General features: G+C 39.8%; 1 pseudogene; it reads right to left on the reverse strand.

Annotated features, from left to right (window-relative positions):
• Positions 1 to 13,231: 13,231 nt before the first annotated feature.
• Positions 13,232 to 13,675, reverse strand: LOC145514978 (large ribosomal subunit protein uL16-like; annotated as a pseudogene).
• Between the last annotated feature and the right edge of the window lie 11,643 nt (positions 13,676 to 25,318).

Raw genomic sequence — 25,318 nt, forward strand, 5'->3', positions numbered from 1 at the left:
ACCTATCATTTGTCTCTGGAAATGGAAACAGGATATATATATAAATGTATATATATATATACATATATATATATATATATAAGTGTCTAACCTGAAGTCTATCTATTTCCTACATCAGGATTACCCCAGTAGACACAAGAAACTATTGACTACCTAACTCAATTATCACAATAAACATTTTTCCAGGCTTCTCTCTTGCTGAAGTCAATATTATGTGGCTATTATTGATTGAACTTCAGTCATAATTTACGAATCAAACATACGAGGGACAGTAAACCAGCTTTTCTCTCTTCTGACTGTATCCTGACCAATATATGCCGCTGTTGCTGCTGCTGCTGCTGCTGCTAAGTCGCATCAGTTGTGTCCGACTCTGTGCGACCCCATAGACGGCAGCCCACCAGGCTCCCCTGTCCCTGGGATTCTCCAGGCAAGAACACTGGAGTGGGTTGCCATTTCCTTCTCCAATGCATGAAAGTGAAAAGTGAAAGTGAAGTCGCTCAGTTGTGTCCGACTCTTCTCGACCCCACGGACTGCAGCCTACCAGGCTCTTCTGTCCATGGGATTTTCCAGGCAAGAGTACTGGAGTGGGGTGCCATTGCCTTCTCCCCATTGAAGGCTAGGTCTTCAAAATAACCTTATGAAGCAGGAAAAGTCTGGGTTCTCAACCACATGTTAACAATAAGGAAACCGAGGCCTAAAGAATAAAAAATTACATTTTGATTAGGTATGAGAGATAATCTCAGATCTTAAGGAATGTTGGAATCATAGATATGAATGCATGAAAAATAAAACAACATTAAAGTAAAAATAAATAAATAAAAATTAAAATGTAATAGGGACATCACTGATGGCTCATTGGTTAAGACTCTACTCAGGCTTCCCTGGTGACTCAGACAGTAAAAGAATCTGCTTGCAATTCTGAGACCAGGATTCAATCCCTGGGTCAGGAAGATCCCCTGGAGAAAATGAATGGCACTCCACTCCAGTATTCTTACCTGGAGAATTCCAAGGACAAAGAAGCCTGGCAGGTTACAGTCCATGGGGTCACAAAGAGTCACACGACTGAGTAACTAACACTTTCACTTCACTTCTTCCACTGCAGGAGGCACAGATTCCATCCCTGATCAGGGAACTAAGATCCCCATCCTCCTCAGCATGGATAATAAATAAATAATTAAAATGTAATATTAAACATAAATACATAAAATTTATACATAAAAAAGGAGGAATAAATGTAAAAATAAATGTTGTAAGGGAGAGCACAATTTCTGAAAGGATGATAGAGATCACAATGCATTCAACATCAAAGTCAGTCCAGCTCAACCGTCTCATGATCCCACCCACTTCTTTCCATCTTCTTGGCCTCCCAAAACCATCATTGTCTCCACCAGGATTACCATAATATCTTCCTTACTAGTCTCTCTGACTCCAGCTTTGTCCCTATAATCAGTTCTCCAAATAGCATCTTTATAACATGATAAATCTCACCATATCACTCCCCTACTTAAACTCATAGTGGCATCCCACTGCCCTAAAAGTAGAATTCTTTAACTTCATCAACAAGATCTTTCTTGATCTGGTCCTCTTATCTCTTGGGCCCCAGCTGTTGCCATTTGCTGCCTAAAACTCTGCTTCTTATAGACTCCTGTGTTATTAAATAGATATCTGGTCTCTGCTTTTTCCTGGCGCAGTGCTCCTGAAACCCTTGTGATTTCCGGACTGATAGGAATGTCTTTTGTTATTCATAAGGAATCCCTTTCTGAGTTTATGCTAAAGAAGTGACTTAGGGCGGGGCCGCTAGAGAGCCTCCAGATGGGGCTGCTTAACAGAAGGACCGAGTAAGATTAAATGGTGAGAACTGCCCGCTGGGAGCTGGGGAGGGGACGCTGGAGGTTGAGATCTGTAAAAACCCTTGAAGAGCAAGATCCCGAGAGCTTCGGAGTTGGTAAGCACATCCACGTACCAGGAGGGTGGTGCACCCCAATTTCACAGAGACAGATGTTCTGCTCAGGACCCTTCCTTAACTCTCCCTGTGTACTTCTTATCTGGCTGTTGGTTTGTATCCTTTATGATCAACTGGTAAGTGTAAGTAAAGTGCCTTCTTGAGTTTGGTGAGCTGATCTAGCAAATTATCAAACCCAAGGAGGGTGTCCTGGGAGCCCCTTATTTATAGCCAGTAGGTCAGAGGTTTGTGCAGCTTACAACTTACAGCTGGCATCTGAAATAGAGGTTGTTTTGTGGGACTGAGCTTAAGCTAGGGGGTATACACTAACTCTGGTGTAGTTTGTTTCATAAATTGAATTGTTGAACACCCAGCTGGTGTTGCAGAATTGGTTGATGTCCAAAAACGTCTCAGATGGATGCTTTTTGTTTTGCGTTTGTTACCGAACCCAAGTTCATTTGCCAGATACACACTCAGGCCAAACACACCAAAAAGTTGGAGTTGGGAGCAGAGACAAATTTATCGCAAGGCCAAGGAAAGGGAATGGGTGGCCTCTGTATTCCCTTCCTTTCCTGTGGTGGTTTAGTGCTAAGTCGTGTCCAACTCTTTGTGACCCTATGTGCTGTAGCCAGGCTTCTCTCTCCGTGGGATGTCCTAGGCAAGGACACTGAAGTGGGTAGTCTTTCCCTTCTCCAGGGGATCTTCCCAACCCCAGGGATCGAACCCTGATTAATAACTATTTGAATCTGCTCTTTGGAACTGAGGGAAGGTCTAGAAGGATGAATGAAGCCTATTTCCTACAAACAAGAAACAGGAACCATGGAAAGGATTTGTACTTGGAAGGGCCCCCACAGGGTCCTGCTCGATTTCACTTAGTTTTCCTGATTTCATGAAGTATTTTTCCACGTACTCTTGCCTCCTGGCCTTGTATGCCATGTCCCTTCCACTCGCATCGCTCCTGCCCACTCTCCTGATCTAGCTAATTTCTTCCTATTCTTCAGGTCTTGACTTTGATAATCCCTCCCGAGAGGTTCTTCCTATCTCTAGAATAGGTTAGAACCTACACCCTGCTACTCTCACAACATCTTTGATTTCCTCAAGCTAATGCTCAGCACACTTCACAGCTGTTACTTATATAATTGTCTTCTCCAAGAGTGAAGACAGTTCTGTAAGCTCATTGATGGGTGGACTGAATGATCTGTCTTGCTCACCTTCATTTCCAGCACCCAACATCATGCCTAGTGTGTCACAGGTACTTAAGTGTGTTGAGTTCAGAATGGATGAGTAGATATTATAGGAACTCAAAGGGAATAAAAGGTTGAGGTGGTCAGGAAAAAGGTAGGCTAGAACTAGAATGACAAATAAAGAAGCTTCCATAGTCACCCAATATGTTGCAGGAAGGGGAACCCCCTCCAGGGTATGAGAGTGGGCTCTTGTCTAACACTCAGAAATGAATTGTCCGAGGAGACACATGTGCTGACAAAGCAAGAGGCTTTATTGGGAAGTGAGGCCCAGGAAGGGAGAGCAGGGGGGGTAAGTGAACCCAGGAGAACTGCTCTGCCACGTGGCTCGAGGTCTCAGGTTTTATGGTAATTGGGATTAGCCTCTAGGTTGTCTTTGGCCAATCCTTCTGACTCAGGGTCCTTCCTGGTGATGCACACATTGCTCAGCTAACATGGATGCCAGTGAGAAGGATTCTGGGAGGTGGTAGGATATGTGGCATCTCCTTTCGACCTTTGCCGAGCTCTTCTGGTTGGTGGTGACTTATTACTGCTGTGTTCCTCACTGGGACCTCCCTTTGTAAAATAATTCACGCAAATGGCTACTGTGGTGCCTGGCCATGGTGGGTGGTTTCAGTCAGTATGTTTCCCCTAACAAATACATTGGTGATAAACCATGGCTCCTTACCTCCCCAGGCTCCTTACCTCCTCCCCTACCTCCACCTGCAGTATGGAAGAAAGAGGCTGAACTATGAGAGAAGAGCAGGCTCTGGTGTTGCCTCTGTGCCCTTACTGCATGACTTTGAGCATGTCATTTAACCTCTCAGAATCTGAGTTTCCTCATTTGTAAAATGGGGCTCCTACAGGCTACTGGTGGGTTTCTGTGAGGCTCAGGGAGGTCCAGAATGTTTAAGTCCCCAGCACAAAGCATTCCTGACCAGATGCATGTGAATTTGTTTTCACACACCCTCCCCATCCAAGATTTCCCAAGGCACTGGCTGAAAGCCAGCCTGGGAAGAGCCAGCATCTCTAAGGCCAGCTCCCTGCCCTTGAACAAACCCACTCTGCCCAGTCTGATCACCAGCAGGAGCTTGGCCATCTGCTCTATCCACCCCAGAAACAGCAGATGATATCCAGAGCCTTTCTCACACCAAGCTTTAGGAGTGCCACCAGCCAGAGCCACTGACTTAAAGGCATTTACCTCCCACAAGGAGGCAGTATCTCTTCCCCTATAATTTTTGAGTAAAGAATTTTTTAAATTCTTTGGAATTTTAACTCTTCCGTTTAACCTTCTTTGTTAGACAAAAGGCCTCCAAGTCCTCTGAGCAACAGAGTTTATTAGGTGCCTGCAAGGTTAGAGTTGTTTACTGCCCCCACTCTGCAAGGAGATTCCAAACTAATTAGGGGTGTAGTAGGCTAAATCATGCCCCCCACCAAAAATAACCATGCACTTATCCCTGAAACCTATAAATATGTTTTGTTAATGGTAAGCAACTTCACAGATGTAATCAAGGTTTTGGATCTTATGATTATAGGGATATGTCCTGTATTACTTGGGTGAGGCCAATCTAATCACATGAGCCCTTAAAGTTAGAGCACTTTATCTTGCTGGAATCAGAGGAGGAAGACTGAGGAAGGTGGAGATTCAAAGCATGAGAAGGCAACTGACTTACTGTAGGGGTGGTGGAGGGGGTACATGGGAAGCATGAGAAGGAATAAGGCAGCATGTAGAACCAAAGACCAGCCCCCAGTTGAGAGCAAGGAAACAGGGACCTCAGTCCTACAACCACAAGAAACTGAATTCTATCAACAACCTGGAAGAGCCTGGAAGTGGATTCTCCCCCAGAGCCTTCAGATAAGATCCTAGTCCTGACATTTTAATTTCAGCCTTATAAAAACCACAAGCAGAGAACTCAACCAAGCCTTCTTGGGCTTCCGACCTACAGAAATGTGAGATAATAAGTGTGCTGTTTTAAGCCAGTACATTTGTGGTGATTTGTTAGCATAGCAACAGAAAACTAATACAGGGAGACAGGGCTTGTGTCTTGGGGTCTTTCAATCTAGAGCTTAGCCTTAAGCTGCCACAGCTGTGAATTCCTGGGCATGTGACCATGTAAAGTTGGGGGTTGTGAGTAGGCCATAGACAGAATGATTGAAGTGAAGAGAATCAGTTTCCATAGAGGTCAGGTCAGAGAGCCTCTCTCAGGAGAGATACCCAACCCACAAACTTGGTACAAGGACCCTGTTCTGAGAACAGAGAACAAAAAATTAGAGTCCCACTTGGAGGGTATTTAGAGTAGATGGGAGGTCCTTCCTGTGGCAGTTCTGGCCAGTGACCTTTGGCCCATAGAAGGACAAATGGGGTAAGGCAGCCTACTGGGTTAAGGGCCTGGGGACTAACTGAGAAGTGCATATGAGACCCACCTGGATATTCGGGAGGGATATGAGAGCCTCTGGGATTTCTGTAGTTCTGTGGTAGAGGCATCAGAGCAACATTGATTTATTCATGTTATTTATGATGCAGTTATACCCCCTGTCCCCCAAACTGGCGTGGCCTGGAGAAACAGAATGCCCCATGATCCGTTAACCTCCAAGGGCAAAATAAGAGGCTTTGAAATGTCAGACAAATGAGCAGGGTGGAAGAGGCAGGAGCATAGAGAGGGGATGGCTTGGTCAGACACAGCTAGGTGCTAACTTTTCCTCCCATTGCTTTCATAGGTTACCTTACCTTTCTGAGGTTGAGTTTCTAAACCTAAAAAAAAAAAAAAGATGATCTTCATCACAAAACATTATGAAGAAACAATAGGCAGGTTACTAATCATTACAGCACATGATGAAAAATACATTCCATACTACTTCAGTTCAAAAACTCTCATGTTTCCCATTTTAGTTCTCCAATATTGAGATGTGTCTCATAATTATATTGGCCAGGCAGGAGTCCTGAGGTAGTTTTATTGCCTGCACTTGCAAAATTAGTGTCAGTGGTTGAAAAGAAAATTCCAAAGACTATTGACTAGTGAAGTATCCTTTTAAGAAAAGCTGTCTCTTCAACTTCTCAGAGTGCAGAGGATAACCTCATGCAGAAAAACAGACAGCAATGATGATTCAGAAGGGCTAGACTCTAAATGTGGACAAGTTTTAGTGATGCCACAACCAATTTTTCTTTTTTTAACGTGTGTACAAGACAGATGAATGATAAAAACACAAGTCTAAAAGAGCACTTTCAATAAGTACAAAATGAAAAATTCTAAGTGATAAAAAAACACTGATAAAATATGGGAACTATTTTTATGCCCAACTAACTTATACAGAAATCAAGGCTGAGAGAACACTTACAGCAAATAGCAAGACTAAGACGTAAGGAAATGATCTCAGGCCTACGGCAGGTACCTATTTGATGTGACTAGTAATCACTGTATTTAACCACTGTATTTGTATCCCCCAAATCCTTCATGGGAACCCAAGAGCTCCAACCTTTGACCCATCAGAGATATGCTTCGGTTTTGCCCACTGAGTATGTGTGTGCACACACAAATCCAAAAAACAGGAGTTAGTTGAGAAATACAGGAAAAAACCCTAGATATTGCAGAATATTACAAAAGATTGGAGTTGTTTTAAAGAGGGTCTATTATGGCATAATTGATAAAGTGTATAATTTTATGAGTTTGGACACATATACAGACTGTGATACCTTTACCACAACCACTAGGGTAATAGACATCCCTCACCATTCAAAGTTTCTTTATGTCCCTCTGTTTGTGTTAAGAACACTTAACACCCTCTTAAATTTTGAACCAGGGACTGAAGTCAGGCAGTGACAAGGGCAAAATTGAATAGGGAAGTTGTTGGTTCAGTAAAATGCTGGACTCCAGGAAGTGATGCAATCCAGGAAGTTATATATTTCACATAAAGACACAACCAGGAAGTGGTGTTTTAGTTCCAGTTGAAAGCATGGGAGGCAGATGTTGCTGAGGCTGCACAGGGAGCTTCTTGAGCAAATGGCTTGGGTTAGAATACTGAGATTTGCAAGAGAAGCGAGGACAGTGGAGAAAAAAGACAGGCAGGGAGGTATGGACTGCCCCTGAGGAAGGGCACCCCATCAGCAAGCATCTTCTTGAAATGACGCAGAATCAGAAAGCAGGCTTCTTCCAGGCCCCACATTTGCCCCCACCCCCGCTACTTTCATTATGAAGGAAGAACAGCAGAAAAGAATAGACATTTTGAGTGCTGCTGTGAAGCAGAAGAAAACCAAGACAATGTTTTAGTTAAATAAGGAAAGTAAGGAGAAACGGAAAGGAAACACAAACCCCGAAGCATCAGTGGTAAATCTCAGCCAGTGAGGATGAGCTGTGCTGGGAAAGATCTCAAATAAGAAGGTATATTCTGTTCCTTTTTGTTGTAAAGCCTATAAATATGACTTCTAACTTTGGGGCTCCAGCCATGGCCAGAGACTGTGGATTCCTCTGACTTCGGGGCACAAAGGAAGTTTACAAATTCAGGAACCCCTTCCAGTCACCTCCAAGATACCAGGACAGAATAATAATGGGAAAGTGAGTGACAGGACCATGAAACAGGCTTCCCAGGATACAGTGAACATCACATTTTTAGATCAAGAAAGAAGGCAAAATATTTTTTTCCTAGAGTTTTCTAGGAAAACTCTCAAGAGGAGAATGAAAGGGGAAAAAAAAAAACATCTAACCAAAAAAAAGCTAAGAGGAAGGAGAGCTGACCACTTTAAGAAGTATGAAAAGGGTGATAGAAAAGAAAGAAGAGAGGCATGAAAAATTAGGATCTCCTGATGGGAACTTATCCAGAGCTTCAGGTGAGTGTAACAGCTTGGACTCCAGAGGGTCTGGTGGGCTGGAAGAGATGCTTCCTGCTGAGAACCTTGGCAGCCTAGCTCTTTTCAAGAAGATGAAACTTTAGTCCTCTTCTTGGCTTTCCTAGTAGAGAGTTCCTTAAGAATTGCCTTTATATGACTTCAAATGACTTTCTCCAAAGATCAAGCCATTTTTTCAGTGATTCTCCTTCTTCCTTGAGAGCAAGTCTCTTTTCTTGAGCAGCTGTGAGCTCATTGTCCACCTCCATCACTGAGGGACTGAGTGGATAGCGCAGGGTTCCTTCATGAGCTGTCGTGGGGTGAAACTGCCTCCCTCTTTAGACAGCTGTGCCTTGCTCTCCTTGTGGGATCTTAACTCCCCAACTAGGGATCAAACCCGTGTGTGGAATTGCAGAGCCCTAACCACTGAGCCACCAGGGAATTCCCTCTCCTGAAATCATCAGTGACTTTGCTCTGTGTGCCCAGACCTACTCCACCATCTCGGCTTAGACTGGACCTTTCAAAAAAGGAATTCCCTTTAGGATCATTCATAGACACCCCACCTCCCACCCCCTGTCCCTTGTACATCCTGATGGAAGAGATCTTAAATTTTACTTTAATTAGTATCAGGTGAGAGAGAAATTCCAGTGAGCTCAGAAAGATTCTAGGGAGTCAAAAGAACTTTAAAAATGGAGGAAACAATACAAAAAGTGCTAAAGGAAATTGAACTGTCTTTTAGTTATTTAAAGACTATTAGTATTTTGATACTCATATTTGATATTAGTATTTGATAAGGTCTTCCCCGGTGGGCTCAGTGGTAAAGACTCTGCCTGCCGATGCAAGAGATGCAATTTAATCCTTGGGTCCAAGATCCCCCGGAGGAGGAAATGGCAACCCACTCCAGTATTCTTGCCTGGAAAAAATCCCATGGACAGAGGAGTCTGGCGGACTACAGCCCATGGGGTTGCAAAAAGTCAGACACAACTGAGTGACTGAGCCCAGCACACAGCAGCACAGTATTTGATAAGTGACTTCAGTAGATGATTGTGCTGAATCATTTCCCAAGGAATTGTCCTTGTTCAGTCACTAAGTCGTGACTTCCCAACCCAAGGATCGAACCTGAATCTCTTACAGCACAGGTCAGTGCTATATTTCTCTAAGTTGGGGTTCTTTTTTCTTTTTAACTCACAGGGTCCATGGTGGCCTTTTATACCCAATCATTTCTTGGTGTTTCTGATGACACTGGTGCAGGGATGAAGTAAAATTTTGTCTGGAGTTAAATGACCTCTTAGTAACAATAGGCTCAGTAAAAAGATTCAAATAATTTGGAAGTATACGAAGTGAAATCTCTACCACTCGCTCATAATCAGGGGGATTTGGAGAAAATATCCTTAATTGTTGAATTATCCTTCTAGACCAGCAGTCCCCAATGTTTTTGGCACCAGGGACCAGTTCTATGGAAGACAAAACGGGGTGATGGGGTGGTTTCAGGATGATTCAAGTGCATTACATTTATTGTGCACTTTATTTCTGTTATTACATCAACTCCACCTCAGATCATCAAGCACTAGATCCTATTCTAGACCTTTTATTATCTACCTGTCAGATTGATACATGACTATCGGCATCTATTGGAATGCACTCAGACTGTGTTAATTTTTTTAAGACAGTACCTTGTAGACATGAGTTAAGGTTGCTGTATAAAGGTTTACTTCATTCTTTATCATGGTTATACAGTTTCCTAAAGTGTAAATTTATAATATATATATTATTGAAGTGTAATTGATTTACAATGTTATATTAGTTTCAGGTGTACAGCAAAGTGAGTCCAGTTACATGTTCTTTTTCAGATTCTTTCCACTTGTAGGTTATTACAAAATATTGAGTATAGTTCTCTGTGCTATACAGTAAGTCTTTGTTGGTTACCTATTATATATGTAGTAATATGTAAATGTTAATCCCAAATTCCTAATTTATTCCCCCCCCCACCACCATAATGATATTAACTAACTCACTCTGGGACTTTCAGGTGTCTAATTTTTTTTTTTCCTGCTATTTCAAAGAGTCTACTTGTATAATGCCAAGAGCACAGACTAGGAGCAGGCTGCCTGAGTACCGTCCTCTCTCTGCAGCCTTCTCCTCCATCTCAAGTGTCCGTGTCTGTAGAATGGGAAGAATTAGCCCAGCCTTGTAGCACTGTGAGATTTTGATGAGTTTATAGAGTAAGCATTTTGCGCTGTGTCTCCATGTCACACATTCTTGCTATAATTATTACATATGGTTTTGCAACTTCTGCTAGAATTTCAGTGAGATAGTTTTCCAGAATGAGAATTTAAAAGATAGAGCCAAAATGTCTTTCAAAAAGTTTGACCCATTTAGGTGGCCACCAGCAGCATACAAAAATTTCCTTTCTCCCATTCCTGTGTGATGAGACTCTTGTCATCCTGCTCCCCTCTTCCATGAGGTTGATCCTTTTCAAACGGCCTCAGTCCACGATTCCTTAGCTGGAAGTAACCTGGCCATTTAAACTGGAGCTTAGAATACCTGCCAACATTGCAAATACGTGTACTCTTTGACCCAGCAATGCCAATTCGGGAATTTATCCTACAGATAGACTAGCAGGCTTGCAAAATGACATGTCTGCAAGGTTATTCATTGCGGTATTGTTTGTAACAGCAATAGACTGGAAACTAATAGGAGATCAGTTAAATAATTTATAGCTCAACCACACAATGGATTACTATATAGCCACTTTATAAAAAAAAAAAAAAGAGAGGCTCTCTTTATACCGATACAGAGTGATATCCAAGATGTATTTTTAAGTGAAAATAAGAGTGTAATAGCTAACACTTGTATCCCATATTTCATCAATTCTAAGACGTGCATTGTTTCACTTTGTCATGCACTTGAAATGAGGATGTGTTATAGTAAAAGGTGTGTCATAATTTAATTGGAATGTTTTTTTCCTTTCCTAGTCCATAAAATAATGACGTGTCTTAGAATACATGGCATTTTGGATTTGATGAAATACAGCCATGATTACCCAGTGCGAGGCACTGTCCATTTCAATCTCACAACAACCCTGTGAGGGTAAGAACTATTATTTTTTACATTTCACATGTAAGGAAGTTAAGATTTTACCTCAGGCAGTCTCACTCCAGAGCCCACGCACTTAGACCTGATCCTGCAACTTGCATGGTGACAGCACCACACATCACATGTAGATGGCTCGCTGTGCACCAGGCCCTGTCCTAAGTGCTTTGTACATATATTTGTTCATCTAATCCTCAAATAACTGTAGGAGACAGCTGCCACTGTTACCCTCATTATACAGTTGAGGAAACTGAGACACTAAGAGGTGATGAAACTTGCTTAAAGACACAGCCGATTTGTGGAAGAACTGGGGTTTGAACATGGGCAGTCTGGCTTTAGAGATCATGCTCTTAATGATACCTTTTGTGTAAAAAGGGAGGGAAGTTATAATACATTCATATTTACAAAATGGCATCTTAGAAGTAATTTAAAATGTACAAGTGTAACAGTAGGGTAACACATAGGAACTGAGTGATTGGAGAATGCAATGGGAATGAAAGTTTTTATTGCATGCCTTTTTTATTTTTTAATTTCATTTAATTGAAGTGTAGTTGATTTACAATATTGTGTTAGCTTCAGGTGTACAGAAAAGTAATTCATATATACAGGTGTGTGTGTATATATGTATGTATGTGTATAAACATAGGGCTTCCCAGGTAGCACTAGTGGTAAAGACTCCACCTGCCAATGCGGAAGATGTAAGAGACAAAGGTTCAACACCTGGGTCAGGAAGCTCCCCTGGAGGAGGGCCCGGCAATTCCATATATATATGCACATACATTCTTTTTCAGATTATTTTCCATTATAGGCTCTTACAAAATATTGAATAGAGTTGCCTGTGCTATACAGAGCCTTGTTGTTTATTATTGTATATATAGTAGTATGTATCTTTTAATTCCAAACTCCCAATTTATCCCTTCCCCTTGTTAGCCTTTGGTAACCATAAATTTCTTTTCTATGTCTGTGAGTTTGTTTCTGTATTATCAGTGAGTTTACTTGTATTATTTTTTAGATGACTCACATAAAGGAAATTTTATATTTGTCTTTCTCTTCTGACTTCACTTAGGATGGTAATCTCCAGATTCACCCATGTTGCTGCAAATGGCATTATTTCATTTTTAATGGCTGAGTAATATCTCATTGTACCACACCTTCTTTATCCATTTATCTGTTGATGGACATTTAGGTTGCTTACATGTCTTGGCTATTGTAAATAGTGTTGCTATGAACATTGGGGTGCATCTGTTTTTTTTATTTTTTAAAAAGATTTTATTGGAGTCTAGTTGATTTACAATGTTGTGTTAGTTTTATGGTACAGCAAAGTAAATCAGTTACACATTATATCCATTCTTTTTTAGATTCTTTCCCCATACAGATCATTACAGAATATTAAGTAGAGTTTTCTGTGTTATACAGCAGGTCCTTATTAGTTATCTATTTTATATATGCGAATGTGTTTTCAAATTACAGTTTTTGTCTTTTCCAGATATACACCCAGAAGTGGGATTGCTGGATCATTTGGTAGCTCAATTTTTAGTTTTTTTTTTTTACATTTTTTTTTTTTTTCAATTTTTAGTTTTTAAAGAAACCTTCACACTGTTTTCTATACAGGCTGTACCTGTATGGAATTTACATTCCCACAAACAGTGAAGGAGAGTTTCCTTTTCTCCACACCCTCTCCAACATTTACAGGGCTTCCCTGATAGCTCAGCGGGTAAAGAATCCACCTGTAATGTGGGAGATCTGGGTTTGATCCCTGGGTTGGGAAGATCCCCTGGAGAAGGGGAAGGCTACCCACTCCAGTATTGCGGCCTGGAGAATTCCATGGACAGTCCATGGGGTCGCAGAGTTGGGCACGACTGAGCGACTTACACTTCACTCTCCAGCATATATTGTTTGTGGATTTTTTTTTTCTTGGTAAGGAAGCAGGATTTATTGGTGGGCATGAGTAAGGAGGGGACATTGCCAAGTCTCACATGAGTGCAGGGCCCACCATTTGTCCAGGGCCATGTATTTGAACCCACAGCCATCTGGGATGAGCTGCTTTTCTACCACCATGTTTTCAGATTCATCCACATTAAAATTAGTAAGTCCCCACTTCTTGGAGATGTGGGTTTCTGGTGGCCAAAGAACTTGAACTTGGCTCTGTGGAGGGCCTCAATCACATGCTCCTTGTTCTATAGGTTGTTGTGGATGGACATATGACTTGGCCGGTGTGGGCCTTGGCCACCGGGCTCTGGGGCTTTCCAAAGTCACAGCACATACCTGTCTGGAGCCTATGAGCTCTAGCACAGGACAGCATCTTCTTGATGCAGATGAGAAAGGGGTGGAGTCACACTTGGATGTTAAAATCATCTTTGCCACAACTTTTTGCCATATACTTGTTGGCACAAATATGGGCAGCCTCCAGAGCATCAGAGGAGAGCTGCTCATACTCATTTGACACCATGTGGCCACAGAGTGGGAACTCATTCACTTTGCCTTCTTTTGCTTCAGATCAAAGATGTGGATCTTAGCATCAGGGACACCTAGGCAGAAGCGGGACTTGAGGTATGGCTTGTTCTTATAGTACCAGTAATACAGGGCGGGGCGGCGGCCCATGGCAACACTAGGATCTTCAGTGGCCTGAAAGGAAAGATTGTGAATATTTTGATGATGGCTAGTCTGCCTGGTATGAGGTGATACCTCACTGTAGTTTTGATTTTCACTTCTCTAATAAATAGCAATATTGAGCATCTTTTCACATGCTTGCTGGCCATCTGTATGTCTTCTTTGGAGACATGTCTATTTAGGTCTTCTGCCCATTTTTTGATCGGATTGTTTGGTTGTTTTTTTTGGTTGTTTGACATTGAGCTCTATGAGCTGTTTGGATACTTTGGAAATTAATCCATCAGTCGCATCATTTACAAATATTTTCTCCCATTGTTTAGGTTGTCTTTTATTGTACTGACAGTTTCTTTTGCTGTGCAAAAGCATATAAGCTTAATTAGGTCCCATTGGTTTGTTTTTCCTTTTCATTACTCCAGGACACAGATCTGAAAAACTATTGCTGTGATTTATGTCAATGAGTGTTCTGCCTATGTTTTCCTCTAGGAGTTTTATGGTATCCCATCTTATATTTAGATATTTAATACATTTTGAGTTTATTTTTGTATAAAGTGTTAAAAGAATGTCCTAATTTCATCATCTTATGTGTAGCTACCCAGTCTCCCCAGTACAATTTATTGAAGAGACTGTCTTTTCTCCATTGTATATTCTTGCCTCATTTGTCATAGATTAACTGACCACAGGCACGAGGGTTAATTTCTGGGCTTTCTATTCTTTTCCATTGATCTATGTGTCTGTTTTTGTGCCAGTTACCATATTGTTTTGATGAGTGTAGCTTTGTAGCATAGTCTGAAGTGAGGGAGCATAATTACTGTAGCTCCATTCTTTCTCAGAATTGTTTTGGCTATTTGGGGTCTTTTGTGTTTCCATACAAATTTTAAAATTATACTAGTTCTGTGAAAAGTGACACCGGTAATTTGACAGGGATTGCATTGAATCTGTAGATTGCCTTGGATAGTATGGTCATTTTAACAAGATTGATTCTTCCAGTCCAAGGACATGGTATATCTTTCCATCTGTTTGTGTCATCTAATATTTCTTTCATCAGAGTATTACAGTTTTTAGAGTACAGGTCTTTTGCCTTAGGTAGGTTTATTTCTAAATATTGTATTCTTATTGCACACTTCTTTGTTTGATTTTTGACCCATGTGAGTGTATTACCTATTTAAACCATAACAAAACAGCATTTTAAACTTTGCTCCAAATTAATTTATCAGTGGTTTGGAAGAAATGATCCTAAGTAATCAGTTAATGAGATTTCTGTATCTATTTGCTCTTTTAATATTTATATTTTAAGCCTCAAAAGGACTGCTTTTATTGTTGTTAAAGTAGCAACGGATAACAGACAAAAATCTACGTTAATTCTGATTACATATACCATGATTTCAAAGCTTCAATCCCACCATAATACCTATATATGGCTCTGACAGACCACACCAGTATGAGGTTAAGAAAGTGAAAGTCACTCAGTCGTGTCCGACTCTTTGTGACCCCTTGGACTATAAAGTCCATGGAATTCTCCAGGCCAGAATACTGGAGTAGGTAGCCTTTCCCTTCTCCAGGGGATCGTCCTAACCCAGGGGTCAAACCCAGGTCTCCCGTTTTGCAGGCAGATTCTTTACCAACTGAGCCACAAGGGAAGCCCAAGAACACTGGAGTGAGTAGCCTATCCTTTCTCCAGCAGATCTTGCCAACCTAGGAATTGAACTGGGATCTCCTGCATTGCAGGCAGATTCTTTACCAATTGAGCTATCAGGGAAGCTCAATATGAGGATGGTAACGTATAACCCACACATAATTCCACCTTTCTCTTTGACCACAGTGTGGCCTCAGGCAGTCACCTCCAGTGAGTGAATGGTGGAATGGCATGAACATCCATTGTGTTATGGTTGATTTTTTAAAGTCTTTTAACCCATGATAGCGTTCGAGTTAGTTAGGCCATTAACTTTCCTGACATTTTCTTATAGCCTGCATGATTTGGAGGATTGGAATTTTTTTTTTAGTATGTAAATTCACCAAAACTTCAGTTCAGTTCAGTCGCTCAGTCGTGTCCGACTCTTTGTGACCCCATGAATCGAGGCCTCCCTGTCCATCACCAACTCTCGGAGTTTACCCAAACCCATGTCCATCGAGTTAGTGATGCCATCCAACCATCTCATCCTCGGTCGTCCCCTTTTCCTCCTGCCCCCAATCCTTCCCAGCATTAGGGTCTTTTCCAGTGAGTCAACTCTTCGCGTGACGTGGCCAAAGTATTGGAGTTTCAGCTTCAACATCAGTCCTTCCAATGAACACCCAGGACTGATCTCCTTTAGGATGGACTGGTTAGATCTCCTTGCAGTCCAAGGGACTCTCCAGAGTCTTCTCCAACACCACAGTTCAAAAGCATCAATTCTTCAGTGCTCAGCTTTCTTCACCATCCAACTCTCACATCCATACATGACCACTGGAAAAACCATAGCCTTGACTAGACGGACTTTTGTTGGCAAAGTAATGTCTCTGCTTTTAAATAAGCTGTCTAGGTTGGTCATAACCTTCCTTCCAAGGAGTAAGCGTCTTTTAATTTCATGGCTGCAATCACCATCAGCAGTGATTTTGGAGCCCCCAAAAATAATGTCTGACACTGTTTCCACTGTTTCTCCATCTATTTCCCTTGAAGTGATGGGACCAGATGCCATGATCTTCGTTTTCTGAACGTTGAGCTTTAAGCCAACTTTTTCACTCTCCTCTTTCACTTTCATCAAGAGGCTCTTTAGTTCTTCCTCACTTTCTGCCTTAAGTGTGGTGTCATCTGCATATCTGAGGTTATTGATATTTCTCCCAGCAATCTTGATTCCAGCTTGTGCTTCTTCCAGCCCAGCGTTTCTCATGATATACTCTGCATATAAGTTAAATAAGCAGGGTGACAATATACAGCCTTGACGTACTCCTTTTCCTATTTGGAACCAGTCTGTTGTTCCATGTCCAGTTCTAACTGTTGCTTCCTGACCTGCATACAGGTTTCTTAAGAGATAGATCAGACGGTCTGGTATTCCCATCTCTTTCAGAATTTTCCACAGTTTATTGTGATCCACACAGTCAAAGGCTTTGGCATAGTCAATAAAGCAGAAATAGATGTTTTTCTGGAACTCTCTTGCTTTTTCGATGATCCAGCAGATGTTGGCAATTTGACCTCTGGTTCCTCTTCCTTTTCTAAAACCAGCTTGAACATCTGGAAGTTCACGGTTCACGTATTGCTGAAGCCTGGCTTGGAGAATTTTGAGCATTACTTTACTAGCTTGCAAGATGAGTGCAATTATGTGGTAGTTTGAGCATTCTTTGGCATTGCCTTTCTTTGGGATTGGAATGAAAACTGACCTTTTCCAGTCCTGTGGCCACTGCTGAGTTTTCCATATTTGCTGGCATATTGAGTGCAGCACTTTCACAGCATCACCTTTGAGGATTTGAAATAGCTCAACTGGAATTCCATCACCTCCACTAGCTTTGTTCGTAGTGATGCTTTCTAAGGCCCACTTGACTTCACATTCCAGGATGTCTGTCTCTAGGTGAGTGATCACACCATCATGATTATCTGGGTCGTGAAGATCTTTTTTGTACAGTTCTTCTGTGTATTCTTGCCATCTCTTCTTAATATCTTCTGCTTCTGTTAGGTCCATACCATTTCTGTCCTTTATCGAGCCCATCTTTGCATGAAATTTTCCCTTGGTATTTTTAATTTTCTTGAAGCGATCTCTAGTCTTCCCAAATCTGTTGTTTTCCTCCATGTCTTTGCATTGATCACTGAGGAAAGCTTTCTTATCTCTCCTTGCTCTTCTTTGGAACTCTGCATTCAGATGGGAATATCTTTCCTTTTCTCCTTTGCTTTTCGCTTCTCTTCTTTTCCCAGCTATTTGTAAGGCCTCCTCAGACAGCCATTTTGCTTTTTTGCATTTCTTTTCCATGGGGATGGTCTTGATCCCTGTCTCCTGTACAATGTCACAAACCTCTGTCCATAGTTCATCAGGCAGTCTGTCTATCAGATCTAGTCCCTTAAATCTATTTGTCACTTCCACTGTATAATCATAACAAATCCCATCTTAAAGGACTGGGGCTTAGTCTTTGGCTTGCATGTATATTACACAGTTGTGGCATCAGTTTTTAAGCAGATTTTGAGAAAGATTTTGACTTTTCAGAAAAGGTGATAAAATGGCTACTTTGTATTTACTTTGGGAAGCTTGCCTGCTTTACATACATAAAGGATAAGATATACATTTTGGTTATATTAACTGGTTTATTTGAGTTGGTATATCAGCATCTCCCCATATGTTTCACGTGGGTGGATAGAAAGCATCCCTTCTAGTGTTGATTCTTTTAGAGTGTTGTTCTAACACAAGTGGAAAATACTTGAGTTCTGTTTCTTTCTAGGTAAAAGCCTAAATAATCAGCTAATACGAATCCAGTCATCCTAGATCAGGGCATAGTATGCTTAAAGGACTCAGGGCTCACTGAACTATCAAAAGAGAACTCTGTTGATGTCATTTTTTTTTTTTCAGATTCCTAGTAAGTTAAAAATGAAGAAATATCTGAATGGGGCCACAAAAATCAAAGCATATTTTAAATATCTACATTTTAAAAACTGGCCATTTTAATACAAAAAACCAGACATAACAAAATTTACTATACTTGTGCTAATTAGAAGATAATTACAGAATTTGTAAAAATATTAATTCACAGGACACAGTCAGCAGTGTGGGTCCACTAATGGGTCACAAGTTTACAGTTGTTCAGTAAACCTCTCTCAGTCTTGTTGGCATGCCTCTGTGGTCATACATATGATTTCATTTGGAAAAATATTAAAATCCTATACCTAAGATCTTTTGTGAATGTGAGGCCTGGGGGAATCCAGCAAAATTCTAGAGGTTGGGAGAATTGTCCCCAGAAAAGACAAACTAGGAGAAGACCTCTGATTATAGTTCTGTTCTTTGGCATAAATTCTACGAGGATTGGTATAAGCCAGCCTTGAATTAGGCCTATCAAAGTTACTAGAATACATGATTCTTTTATTAATTTGTTCACCCATAAGAGACCACACTGAGAGTAAAATAAGTGAACTCAGCAATGCTGCTTGGTCTTTGCACTTTTGGATTCTTCTCTTTATGGATAGCTAAAAGTTTAGTCTGTATTTTAAAAGTGTTTAACTATAATTCTCATCATCTGTTGCCCATTTTAAAGAAGCTCTTTAGAAAATATAACTCCCATGCAAATAACAATCAAAAGAAAGCACAAGTGGCTATATTAATATCAAAGCAAACTTCAGAGCAAATAATTTTACCAGGGACAAAGAGGGACATTACACAGTAATAACAGGACATATCTACCAAGAAAGCACAGCAGTCCTAAACGTATATACACCAACAACAAAGCTGCAAAATATATGTAGTAACAAGTACCAGACCTGAGAGGAGAAATAAACAAATCCACACTTAGAGCTGAAGACTTCAATATTCCTTTTTCAACAATTGATAGAACTAGACAGAAAGTCAGCAAGGATATAGAAGAAAACAACAGCCAACAGGATTTCATTGACATTTTTAGAACATTCCACCCAATAACAGCAGAATTACACATTCTTTTCACACCCTAATAGAATATATTTTGGTATACACACATCTTGGTGTACATTTAGCTTGGTATATGATGATAGACTGTATCCTGGGCCATAAAACAACCCTCAATGAATTTAAGATTGATATCATAAAGAGTTTCTTCTTTGAACATAATGGAAGAAGAAAGGAAATAATAATGATAAGAGAAATCAATAGAATTGAAAACAGAAAAACAATAGAAAAAAATCAATGAAACAAAGAGCTCATTCTTTGAAAAAAATCAATAAAATTATAAAACTAGGAAGACAAAAAATGAGAGAACCTTTGAATTATCAATGTCAGGAATGAAATTGAGTTTTCATGAAATTGAATGAAATTGAATTTTCATACAGACCCTGCAGAGATCAAAAGAAAAATAAGAAAGTACTAAGAACAACTCTATACACATTTGACAACTTAAATGAAAAAGACCAATTCCCCCAAAAACACAAACTGTCACAACTTACTTAAGATGAAACAGATAACTTGAGTAGCTGATCCTATAACTACTAAGGAAATTGAATTCATAACTTAAAAACTCGCCCAAAAAGAAAGCATCAGACCCAGATGGTTTCACTGGAAAAGCCTATGAAACATTTAAAGAATTGACACCAATTCTACACAATCTCTTCCAGAGAGCAGAAAAAAAAATTTCATAACATTCATTTTATGCAACTAGTATTTCCCTGATACCAAAACCAAATAAAAATAGTACAAAAAAAGAAAACTACAAATCAGTTCTTATCATGAATATACATGCAAAAATCCTTAACAAAATATTAGCAAATAGAATTCAGCACTATATAAAAAGAATCATACACTACAGGAAAATGAATGTTATTCCCAAGATGCAAGGTTAATTCAACATTTGAAAATCAGTTACTATAATCCACTTTAAAATCTAAAGGAGAAAAATCACTCACTCGGTCCTATCAATTATTCCAGGAAAAGCATTTGACAGAATTCAACATCCATTCTTGATAAGGACTCGTAGAAAAAAAGGAAGAGACGGGAACTTCAACTCGATACAGAAAATCTACAGCTAACATTTTACTTACTGGAGAAAGACTGAATGGTTTCTCCCAGATTTCAGGAACACAGCAAGTATTTCCACTTTCATCACTCTTAGTCAACATAATGCAGAAGTTCTAGTGAGAGTATTAAGGCAGGAAAAGAAAATTAAAGGCATAATGATTGGAAGAAAGAAACAAAAATGGTACTATTAGCAAATGGCATGATTGTCTGCCTAAAACCCCAGGGAATCTACCCAAAAAAACCTCCTAAAATTAAAAAGTAAGTTCATCAATGTTATAGTATACAAGATCCATATAGTAAAACCAGTTATAGCTCTATATGGACTTCCCTGGTGGCTCAGAAGGTGAAGAATCTGCCTGCTATGCAGGAGATATGGCTTTGATCCCTGGGTTGGGAATATCCCCTGGAGAAGAGAATGGCTACCCACTGCAGTATTCTTGCCTGGAGGATCCCATGGAAAGAGGAACCTGGGAGGCTACAGTCCATGGAGTCGCAAAGAGTCAGACAGAACTGAGCAACTAGTCCTTTCATTTTTCATTCTAGTAGCAACCATGTGAACATTGAAATTAAAATGCCATTTTAAATTGTTCAAAAAATGAGACACTTAAGTGCAAATCTAACAAAATATGAGAAGACTTGTATGCTGAAACTCAAAACACTAGTGAAAGAAAAAAAATTTAAATAAATGGAGAGACAGATTGTATGAATGGATTGGAAAGTTCAGCATGGTAAGGATGCCACTCATTTTTAAACTAATATCTAAGTTTAATGCAGTTTCTATCAAAACCCCACAAAGATTTTTTTTGTAGACATAGGCAAGGTTTTTCTAAAATTTCTATGAAAAGGCCAAAAAGCTAGAATAATTAAAACAATTTTAAATGAGAAAAAATCGGGAGGGGGACTGCCCTGGCAGTCCATTGGTTATGACTCCATGCTTCCAGTGCAAGGGGCATGAGTTCAATCCTTGGTCAGGGAACTAAGATCCCACATTACTCATGGCATGGCCAAAAAAGGAAAAAATTGGAGGAATTAATCCACTTAATTTCAAGATTTATTAAATAGCTACATTAATCAAGCTTGTGTGCTATTGAAAGAGGGATAAACATTAGATCAACAGAATAGAGTATCCAGAAATAGATAGATAGATCTCCACATACACACCTAAATGATTTTTTACAAAGATACAAAAGCAATTCAATGGAGGAAAGATAGACTTCTCAAAATATGGTGCTGGAGCAACTGAACATTCATAGATTAAAAACAAACTCTCAACCTTAGCCTCATAGCTTATGTAAAAATTAACTCAAAATGGGTCATGGACTTAAAAGTAAAATGTAAAACTATAAAACTTTTAGATAGAAACATTGGAGAAAATTTTCCAGACATAAGGCTAAACCCAGAGTTCTTAGTCTTGACACCAAAGGTATCATCTATAAAAGGATTAATTGACCTTCATCAAAATGAAAAACTTGTGCTCTACCAAAGTCCGCATATATGACAAAAGACTAGTAACTAGTAAGCATAAAGAGACCTCAAAATTCAACAGGGAAAAAAAGAGAAAGGGAAATAAAAAAGTATCCAATGATAAAACAGACAAAATGCATGAAGTGACATTTCACCAAAGAGGATGTAGTGATGGCAGATAGACATATAGAATATCATTAACCATAGGGAAATGCAAACTAAATCCACCATAGTGAAGTGAAAGTCACTCAGTTGTGTCCGACTCTCTGTGACCCCATGGATTATACAGTCCATGGAATTCTCCAGGCCATAATAGTGGAGTGGGTAGCCTATCCCTTCTCCAGGGGATCTTCCTGACCCAGGAATCAAATTGCTGCATTGCAGGCAGATTCTTTACCAACTGAGCTATCAGGGAAGCCTACCATAAGCTACTCCTATAATACATACCCATTAGAATTTCTGGAAAAAAAAAACAATGACAACACCAATGCTACCAAGGATAAAGAGAAACTCAATTATTTACATATTCCTGGTGGAAATGGAAGATGGTATGGCCTCTCTGGAAAAGAGAGAGTTCCTTTGAAAACTAAACACACAGCTTCCATACAATCTAGTTATTGCACCCCTGGACATTTATCCCAGAGAAATGAAGACTTATGTTTACATCAGTTCAGTCGCTCAGTTGTGTCCGACTCTTTGAGACCCCATGGACTGCAGCACACCAGGCCTCCCTGTCCATCACCAACTCCCGGAGTTTAACCAAACTCATGTGCATCGAGTCGGTGATGCCATCCAGCCATCTCATCCTCTGTCGTCCCCTTCTCCTCCTGCCCCCAATCCTTCCCAGCATCAGGGTCTTTTCCAATGAGTCAGCTCTTCGCATCAGGTGGCCAAAGTATTGGAGTTTCAGCTTCAACATCAGTCCTTCCAATGAACACCCAGGACTGATCTCCTTTAGGATGGACTGGTTAGATCTCCTTGCAGTCCAAGGGACTCTCAAGAGTCTTCTCCAACACCACAATTCAAAAGCATCTATTTTCAGCACTCAGCTTTCTTTATAGTCCAACTCTCACATCCATACATGACCACTGGAAAAACCATAGCCTTGACTATACAGACCTTTGTTGGCAAAGTAGTGTCTCTGCTTTTTAATAAGCTGTCTAGGTTGGTCATAACTTTCCTTCCAAGGAGTAAGTGTCTTTTAATTTCATGGCTGCAGTCACCATCAGCAGTGATTTTGGAGCCCCCAAAATGAAGTCTGACACTGTTTCCACTGTTTCTCCATCTATTTCCCTTGAAGTGATGGGACCAGATGCCATGATCTTAGTTTTCTGAATGTTGAGCTTTAAGCCAACTTTTTCACTCTCCTCTTTCACTTTCATCAAGAGGCTCTTTAGTTCTTCTTCACTTTCTGCCATAAGGGTGGTGTCATCTGCATATCTGAGGTTATTGATATTTCTCCCAGCAATCTTGATTCCAGCTTGTGCTTCTTCCAGCCCAGCGTTTCTCTTGATGTACTCTGCATATAAGTTAAATAAGCAGGGTGACAATATACAGCCTTGACGTACTCCTTTTCCTATTTGGAACCAGTCTGTTGTTCCATGTCCAGTTCTAACTGTTGCTTCCTGACCATAGAAAGCTATATAAGAATTCTTATACAGCTTTATTCGTAATAGCCAAAAACTAGAAATAACCCTCCATGTCCTAGAATGAGTAGCATGGTTAAACCCTGGTATACCTGTATCATGAAATATTACCCAGCAATGAAAAGGAGGGAGCTATTGATACAACAACTGGGATGAGTCTGCAGAGAACTATGCTGAGTTAAATTAAACAATCTCAAATATTTACATATTACATGAGTCTACTTACACAAAATTCCTAAAAGACAAAATTATAGAAATGTATAACACAATCATTGTGCCAGGGGTTAATGAGAGACTGGGGGCTGGAGAAGTGTGGCTATAAAAAAGCCAACATGAGGGATATTTGTGGTGATAGAAATGTTCTGTATATTGACTGTGCCAATGTTAATATCCTGGTTATGATATTTTACTATAATTTTGTAAGATCTTACCATTGGAACTGGGTGAAGGGTGTGCAGAATTTCTCTGCATTATTTCTTACAACTACACATAAATATACAAGTGTGTATATGCAAGTGTGTGCGACCCTATGGACAGTAGCACACCAGTCTTCTCTGTCCATGGGATTCTCCAAGTGAGAGACTGGAGTGGGTTGCCATGCTTTCCTCCAGGGGATCTTCCTGACCCAGGGATTGAACCTATGTCTCTTATGTCTCCTGCATTGATAGGCAGGTTCTTCACCACCAGTGCCAGCTGGGAAACCCAAATATGCAAGTATCTCAAACTAAAACTTTCAGTTAAAAAAAGAGAAGTAATGAGCTAAGGAGAATATCTGTAGCAAACATGTGAGGCATGGAATAACAGTTATTTTACAAGAAGTTTTAATTAAATATTTTTTAAAGTTTTAGTAAATCAATAATTAAAATAGTAAAAATCCCCCAGAATGACAGGGAACTAGATGTGGATAGATAATTCAAAAAAGGAATACAAATCACTATTTGAATTTGGGAAAAGAAATGTTTAGTAGCATTCAAAGGAATATGGATTAAACCTATAATAAGGTACAATCTTCCTCCTATGAAATTGGCAAAAAAAAAAAAAAAACTAAATTAAAAAATATATATCCAAAGGTGACTAAATTGCTTGAAAAAAGTGCTCTTGTACACTTGTTGGAGTGTGTAAATTTGCTAGTTTTAACAGTAAAAAATGTTTCTAACTTTTGACCTAGTAACCCAACTTCAAGGAATCCATCTGAAGAAAAATCAAAATGTGGTCAAAGATGTATAACCAGTACTGTTCACCCCAGCTTCGTTTGCAATAGAAAAACTTGGGAAACAAGCCAATGTTAAACAATGGGGAATGTTTTTACAGTTTATGTAGTACATACATACAGTGGAATATACTATCTAAAAATCATGGTTTTAAGAATATTCACTAATAATGAAATGTTCAAGATATTATTAATAAGCAAAAAAATATACTAATATGCCACTAAGTGATTCTCTGAGGGTCACAGGTTTACAGGCTTGAAAAATTTGGTTTCTACTTTTCTATATATTTCAAATTTCCTAAAATAAGCTTGTTTTCAAAATTTGGTAACACAAGAATAATGTTACAAGTATTTAAATTGAATATACAACACAATTTAATATTTAGGTGATTTAAAAAAGGCATTCATGGGGACTTCCCAGGTGATCCTAGTGGTTAAAACTCCATGCTTCCAATGCAAGGGGTGTGAGTTCAATCCTTGGTCAGGGAACTAAAATTTCACATGGCCGTGCTGAAGAGCCAAGAAATAAAATAAATAATTTTTTTAAAAAAGTCATCCATAATCTTAATTCTATAATATCTTTGTTTTTGCATGTTGTCTTCTACATCATTATTTCATCCTGAATTTTTTCATACATACAACCTGAAAAAACTGTACAATA

Source organism: Giraffa tippelskirchi, chromosome 7 (assembly GCF_054371585.1).
Source record: "Giraffa tippelskirchi isolate mGirTip1 chromosome 7, T2T-mGirTip1v1.2.pri, whole genome shotgun sequence".
NCBI lineage: Eukaryota > Metazoa > Chordata > Mammalia > Artiodactyla > Giraffidae > Giraffa > Giraffa tippelskirchi.